This window comes from Episyrphus balteatus, chromosome 1 (assembly GCF_945859705.1).
Source record: "Episyrphus balteatus chromosome 1, idEpiBalt1.1, whole genome shotgun sequence".
Taxonomy (NCBI): Eukaryota; Metazoa; Arthropoda; class Insecta; order Diptera; family Syrphidae; genus Episyrphus; species Episyrphus balteatus.
The window spans coordinates 30,812,136-30,820,939 of NC_079134.1; positions in this window are offsets into that span (position 1 = coordinate 30,812,136).

Sequence of the window (8,804 nt, forward strand, 5' to 3'; positions counted from 1 at the left end):
ACCTTCCATTTGTTGGTCGCTAAGATTATTCAAGTAATATTTTTTGTGGCCCCAAGATAATATGTATTTTTTCTTTCAAAAAAGCGATTTATTTTTTTTGGACCCCTGAGGTAAAAAATTTTTTTTAGATGAAATAATATGTGGCTACCAATTCACTGAAAAATATAATTTTTCTCTCTTGTGTCCGAAGTGATTCATGTCAAAAATTCTGTAAAAATTCCCAAAAATCCAATGACTCGTGTTGCGTAGAACGTCTTAGAACTTTAATATTAACGTTAATTTAGAGATTTTGAACGAACATTTAATTCGAAGTTATTTTTGTTTCCCTCACTAAAAAAAAAAAACACCCTCTTCCATTACATATAGAACGTCTATACACTTAAAATTAAAGAATCATTGGTTTTTGGGATTTATAAGTCAAAATTTACTCAACCATCGACAAAAAAAAAAACAACCACTCTTTCACTCAAAATATTTTTGCTTGTTTCATCTTTTTTTTTTTGCAAAAAAAAAAACCGTTCGAGAATACACCAACCACGCAAAGCATGCCTATCGTATGTATTCGTTACTAAAATGCGGGTATTTGCTTCAGTAACGAGTAACGAAACGTTACTTTCTAAACAATATCGTTACTGGCACTGGGTACTGAAGTAACGAAACATACGAGATACGAAACACACGAGTAACGACCCCATTCCAATTTCAATACTAAACCATCCGATATATGAGATAAGAAACGAAGTGATACACTCAATTTGTCGCATTTAGCATCTCGTATCGATATCGTTACGGTAGTCGGATTGTTAACTCCAGATAATTATCTGGAGTTTACTTTTGTCTCATTAAAAACAGTAGTGCCAAGGTATCTTTGTGTTATCGATAATACATAATTTATACAGAAATATCAAAAGAGACGTTTTTGGTATTTTCTCTATGTGGCCGAAATATACCCACGCCGCAACTAATGTTTATGACCTTTTTGTTAATGGTCTTAAAATGTAGCTTAAGAATGTACAAAAGTTTTTTCTTTTTCAATAAAATTTGTTTATTTCCAGTGCAAAATTTTCAACTAAAAAAAAAGCAGAGAAAACGAGGTTTGAAAATCACTCTCAATAGAAAAAAAATGAAAAATTGTTCGACATGGTTGTTAATATTCCGAGATCTGCGCGATGTACTTTTGAAATAAAGGTCTCTAAAGAATTGTGATAAGATTACGGAACGAATATAAACAAAAAATTACAGAAGTTTTGTCGAAAATTTAGAAAAAAATCAAAAAAAATTTCCACGTTTGATTAAAAAAAAATGATGTGTGCAATTCACACGTGGTAGAAGTCAAATCTTAAAAAATCATTTTTCTTGCAACTATAATTGTACTAAATTTCAATTAATTTCATATTCAAAATTCTGAGATAACGGTACAAAGATGTTCTTTTTCTACACACGTTATATCTTTTGATCTAGTGTACATACAAATTTGATTTAACTTTAATACACATGCTGATAACATAACCTTTTATTTGATATATCACACATAACGGTAGGTGCTCTACAAGTTACACAATCTTAAATTGAAAAAATCTTTCAGATGATATTTTATCGTAGATTGTCTGTTTCGATTTTTTTTTTTGAAAGAAAAATGATTTTTTAAGGTTTCACTTCTACCACGTGTGAATTGCACACATGATTTTTTTTTTTAAATGACAACCTATGATAAATTTTATATCATCTAAATGCTTATTTCACTTTTTATATGACGCACAGTGTGTCGAGTCCATACAAAAGTTAATCATAAATACTTGCAGCTAAGTTTTTGGAGTTTTAATATATTTTTTTGTGTTTTTATGGCAGGAACTCAAGTAGCACACTGGTGTATAAACTGGTGTAAATTCATTAATTTTGGTGTAAAATTGATAAAATTGAAAAAATATAGTGTATTTGTCAAATTAAATGGTATAAAAATTATACCACTGTCTTTTTTGTACAAAATTTCAACAATTTTTTAAGATGCCGTGCAAAAAATACATCGATACTCAGTTGTTTTTATAATATACCATTAATGGTGCATAAAATTAGTCGATTCTGAAATCAATCAAAACGGTATATTTTGTACACTCTCTTTGGTGTAGGAAGTACACCCTGTAGACATAAACTACACCATAATGCATAAGTGGGGGACCCCGTATTTTACAATGGCCGCCATTTAAAAAATGAAGACAGCGACTAATTATTTTACTTTAATTGTATTTATATCGACCTAATTATAACGCATTCTTAGTTTTTCGATTCATTTATATTATATTATAAGTACGGTGACTATATTTCTAGGAGCGAAACCCGGGACAAAAAAAATTGTTGGATCGTTTTGAAAACATTGGTTTAAAAAAAAATAATAAAATGAGTTTTCAAGATTTATCTTATGGGAAACTTTTCGGTTGAGATCATTTAAGTCGTTTAAGAGGAAGTCAGAAAACGTTTTCTACTGTTGCTGTAAAAACTGTAACAGTACAGTATAACTTCGAAAATAATATTTTTTTAATCAAATCTGTGAGTGCTGTTTTTTAACATTTTAATTTTATTTTAAATGATTGTGAAATTTTGAACATTTAATTCAATTTTCGATACCTAGGTAATAGGTATGTATGTCCTTAAATGTTTTGAAATTTAGCTGGATTTCTTTCATATGTTGTTCATTATTCAACAACTTTGTCTGGTGTAGCTTTTCAACCTGAAAAACACAAGCTGGAACTAAATAATTGAAAAAAAAACTAAAACTATTCGAAAGACTTTTATGTTTCAACCCTGTTTTCCGTAGGTACAACACTGAGGGAAAAGCCACCATAAAGCAACGTAAAATCAATGAAAACCACATTGATTTAACTATTATTCGGAATGATTTTGCGTTGAAGATGAACTTTTTAAAATAAACGTGGAAAAAATGTTGATTTTTGATGGTTTCGTATCTTAAAGTCACATAAATCAAAGTAGTTTATCGTTGAAACAAAGACGTTTCAACTCCAATTTATTTTTTCCCTCAGTGAAAGTATTTAAAATTTTGAAAACAAAAATCAGAGAATGTGGAAATACGGGACAGTTACGGGACAGATTACAAAATACGGGACACTTACACGTCCCGGGTTTCTTAAATCAAAACACGGGACATGCAACAGAAATACGGGACAGTCCCGGGTAAACCGGGACGGATGGTCACCGTAATTATAAGAGAACGCTTCAAAAAAATGTAAAAACAACAGAAAAAATTATAATTTTTGAAAAACTCATATTTAAAATCGAAAAAAAATCATTAATTCATTGAAATTTTTGAGGCGCTCGATTTTTAAACGGGGTAGTATCTAAAATCAGTAGACAGAATGTGTTTCGTTCCTTAATTATGCACTCAAATTCATTTTGAATCATTAGTTTCTTATTATTGTGATAGTGAAAAAAATAAACTTTGGTTCAAATTATAAATCAGAATAATTTAAATGGTGTAGTTTATCTATAGATTAATTGTGTATTTTTCAATTTCAAAGGAATAATTTTTCACCAAAAACCAGTTCATTTTTTATACCACTAGCGCTATTTATATACCGAAATCGGTATAATTTTTAAGCCAGCGAATTTTATTATATACGAGAAAATGTTATATTTTTTATATTAAAAATGTATATCACGAAAGTGCAAAAAATACTCCAAATATTTTGGTGTATTTTAGACCTTTGTGCTACTTGAGAATAGAAAAAAAAAATTACAAATTAACAAATTAAACAACCTATTACTTTTTTTTTGTATAATTTATGAAATTAACCTTTATTGAAGAAGCCACTTGTGAACAAAATTAATTTTTTTTTATATGTAAACAAAAATCAAGGGGCACGGTAGTGCCCAGCCGAGTTCTCTAGCAACTTTGGCACTACACCCTTATTTACAGGAAACAACTCAGGCCATTTTCGACCCCCCTCTAACTTCCACACCAAAGGTTCTACTCGCTACATTTGTTGAGCTAGTCAAAAACAAACACCTCACAAAATTTCAGCCTCCTACGATGAGTAGTTTCTGAGATATAGGGCTTCAAAAATCGCAAAAACCGTAACTGACTGACTCACTCACTCACTCACTGACAGATCATCAAAATTATGGAGAACTTCCCGATATCGTAGAAACTTGAAATTTTACATGGTGATAGGACTCGTGGTGTATACAAAGGAAAAAATCGAAAATTTGAAATTTTCAATTCCAGGGGCGTGGCATCCGCCCATTTCCACTGAATTTTCATCAAATATTATGGAGCACTTCTGATTATCGTAGAATCTTGAATTTTAGTGGAATGGTAGAACTAGTAGTTTATACAAAGAAAAAAATTTAAAGTTTGAGAATTTCAGCCAGGGGGCGTGGCAACCGCCCATTTCCGCTGAATTATCATTAAATATTATAGAGCACTTCTGATTATCGTAGAATCTTGAAATTTGGTGGAATGGTAGAGCTGGTAGTTTCTACAAAGGAAAAAAATTAAAATTTGAGAATTTCTGCCAGGGGGCGTGGCAACCGCCCATTTTCACTGAATTTTCATCAAATATAGAGATTTTCAATTCTACAGCCATACCTTGCAAGAAGTAGTGAAATCACAACAAAAACATTACTGTTAAAAAAAGAGCCAAGTTCTCCTATGTTGAAATTATGCTGGCACAAAAAGTATTGAGATGTAAAAGTGTACCAAGTTCTAAAGTTTGGGTTCAAATTCGTATCAATAAAATTTTGATTGTTTACTTGGCAATTTTTTAAATAACTTTAAAAATCCGTAATTAAAAGAAAAATTGTCAAGAGAACAATCAAAATTTTATTGATACGAATTTGAACCCAAACTTTAGAACTTGGTACACTTTTACATCTCAATACTTTTTGTGCCAGCATAATTTCAACATAGGAGAACTTGGCTCTTTTTTTAACAGTAATGTTTTTGTTAAGATATACTTTTCGTAAGGTTTTTGGTGTGCTGAACTCGAATCCGAAGTCAGAAAAATTCTATCATATCACGTTTTTGAAATATTCCCGTTAGAAAATCTGAAATGTCGTTTTTTAACAGTTTTTGAGGTTATGTTCTTGAACGTGGTGATTTATTTTAAATAAATTTGTGACAGTTTCTAAAAGAACTAAATGTTTTCTTTTAAAGCCCGTTTAAATCTTTTCAATATCTTTTTTCTACTTTGAGAAATCTTAAGTTGAAGTCAACTTGTTTTGTTTATCTTCTCTATACAAAAAAATCGTATGTTTATTTGCGTTTCATAGCAAATCTAGAATAGTTTTTTGTCAATCGCTTTCAAATTTTGAAATAACGTTTTATTTGCATTTTGGTAAATTCTTATATCGGAGAGGTGCCTGGCAAAAATCCTCGATCGAACCCTCCAAGTGGGTGCCGGGCGGACAATGACCACCACAGTTTATGCTTTGTACGATGTCAAAGCGGTGGCAGCTAAGGTTAGGTTGGATCGCTGAGTGGTTCTTACTTCTTAATAGTACAATCCTCAGAAATTCAACTTCACCATAGATTCGGGGTCCCTAATTTCAGTGGTGGTGTGAGCTTTTTGAAACCGTGCCGAAGAATGCAAGACTGGGGGGTAAACCAGTCACTTACGAGCTCTTTCGGATGCCTGGCAAGGTCCGAAATAGACTAGCCTTACCCCGGTACACGGCTCTGCCGGGGCTGACCTTTTCTTTCCGTTTCTACTCGTGGGACCTTCTATGAATTCTTTAAACAAAAAAACAAAACAAACAAACAAACAAACAAAACCAAAAAAACATGGCGGGAAGCAGGACTTGCCGGCCACTTGCTCTAAAAAAGCGAGTGATGTGGCAGTCATGCCAACGTCTACTACTTGCAGGACGGAGTCAAATCCTAATGCTAGTAGTACGAACAATCTTCCGGGAACGGCGCCTCTGCTGCCACCGGTTCGCGATGAGGAAGTGAAAAACAACCAAACCGTAAACCTAGGTGGCGGAATGTCTCTCCTGGAAAGAAACAAACTTCCGGAGTTGCCAACTCTGCTGCCACCGGCTAGCGGCGAGGTAGTTAACCCATTTCCATCTAACGTTGCGTTTTCGCAACGTCATGTTTGAAGACGTCTGGAACATAACTGATTATATTTTTAAATAAACTAAAAAATTATTTGGAAAGATAGTCAAATTATCTAATCGACCTGTTTTTGGATTTTTTTGTAAAAAAGTTTTTTCGAGCTTTTTTGGGGCTATGAAAATTCGATTTTTTCAAAATTTTGAGGTAAAATTTTTGAACTTTTGAAAAATATAGTCAAAATTATAATTTTTCTAAATAGTCTCAACTACAGGTAAATAAGGGTTCAAATTATATTCTAAAATAGTGCTGAAGTAATTTATTTGAGTTGCCTGCTTGTCAGGTAAGATGAAAGCATTGCGTTGCGTTTTCGCAACGTTAGCCGAAAGGGGTATCAAAATTTTTGAAATAATTTTTTTTTACATGGAGTATAAATAAATTTTATTTGAGTATTTTTATGAAAAAAATGAACCAAATAAAGATACACTGGGTAATGAAAGATTGTTGAAAATAAAATAACAAAATTTGTAATAAGTTATACATTATATTTGGTATTTTTATGCTTTTAAAGAATGGGATTTTGTGCGGTATTCATCGAAGTATTTTTGATGAATCGGGATATAACATTTCTTGGAGGAAAAACAGTTTGGCTAGAACACTTACAACGTCGAAATGGAGCACTTCATTGGGATTTCCTTAAGTTTGGATATCTGGTTCATTGTTTGTTTCTGATCGCAATAGGGAATCTTCAACAAATATTCTAAATTCTAGTTTTGGCATTGGTGTTTCCTTACCAAACTTTTTGCAAATGCCATATATTTTCAATACTTTTAGGAACGCTTCATCCAGCGCATTTGATAGTCAAATATAATTGATCAGTTCGAATCCGATAATTTGCTTGTAGCGTTATCATATAAATCAATTCCATCCATCGTTATGATGTTTTCAGGAATTGAATTTGGCATTGGAATGTTGACAAGTTTTTCCTTTATTCGATCAAACTGTTTTGCCTAATATATTGGTGGATCCATCAAATGATTTGATAAGACTGTTACAAATGTTGTTCCAGCGAACAGGTGCAATTTCATTTTCGTTATCGAATGCAAAATCAATGAAACCATGACTTATTCTCATTTGTTTGAGTTCGGTCAGCTCTGATTTACCACTTCTATTCTCACGAACCATGGATGTAAATACAACACAAGAGTTGGTTTTTTGCTCTGCATGAGAATAAATCAAATTACCTGTAAAAAGACGGTATTCTAGTTTGTGAGACTTAAAAAAAATTGTCGATTGTTGGCGGGTGCTGATTTGGTTTATCGATTTTTGAAAGGAATCAATTCAGAGAAGTTATCACTAAGTAATTGCACTACGATAAGAATTGAATGAAGTAGTCACTTCTATCATTTTTTTGACAACATCAAACATACTGTCACCAAAACGATGTCGCAAGTGTTTCAGACAATACGTTTTTTTCTGCAAGAAATGTAATATTTTGATTCATATCCAAAATGCATCGATGAGTACCACACAAAAAACCTTTCTTAGTAAGCATAAAATATCAAAATATAATGTTTAACTTATTAGAAATTTTGTTATTTTATTTTCAACAACCTTTTATTACCCGGTATATCTTTATTTGGTTAATTTCTTCATAAAAATACTCAAATAAAATTGATTCATACTCCATGTAAAAATAAATTATTTCAAAAATTTTGATACCCCTTTCGGCTAACGTTGCGAAAACGCAACGTGAATTTTCTGGAAAACCAAAAGCTTTTCCAAAAATTTTTTTTCAGATTTCCTCTAATTGGGCAAAAAACAGATAGTGTGTAAAATTTCAAGTTTCTAAGTCAACTGGAACTGGTAGCCGCCGGAAATGGGTTAAGAACGACCAAACCGCCAACCAAGGTGACGGAACGTCTCTCCCGGAAGGAAGTATGAAAATGTGTGGAAAGGGGACGGTGTCACTGCTGCCACCGGTCTGTATCACAGACCAAGGTGACGGGGCACCCAAACCAGGAAACAACAATGTCCAAGGGGGGGGAGGCAGGGATGCTATTAGCAATTCTGTCTCTACCTCCAATGCCCGTAATACCAGTGAGACGGGGAAGAATATCGTGGCGGGAGGGGTTAGTGATACTAAAACCGCTGGCCACGATAAGTCATCCTCGAATCCAGCTGCTCCTTCCCTTGGTGGAGCTGCAGTTCTGAACAAGAACTCCAGCTCGGCCAAGGAAGGGGGCAAAACGAGATCCAGACCCGCTAATGAGCGTCGCCGAGCGATGAAGATCATCGAACTCGATGCTGAAAAAGCCCCGGGGGAGAGAAGTCGCTCTGAACTCGGCAAGCTCAAGTGGGCGAGGAAAGTGATGGAGAGGATCAGCGAAGACACTACGTCTAAGCGAGAAAGGTCCTTTGAGGAAGAAAATCCTCAACCCAAAAAAGCAAGGGTGTTGGATGGCGTACCACCGACACTTCGAATTGGGAATACCTTTAGTGACGTGGTCAAAGAAAAGGTTACTGTTGCGGTCATCGACAGAGGCAATTTAGATATAAACATCTCGCCTGATCATTGGGCGGACGTCAGGGCTCACCTCGGGTTCAGGTTCATCCCTGTTCTCGAGGCGAACCCAGGCCCCCTTCCAAAGGTAAGCGACGGAGGATGGCACCAAAATAGGGTCAAACTCATCGTTTGCGATGATCAGAGATCGTTACATCTCTATAAGCTTGCTGTGGG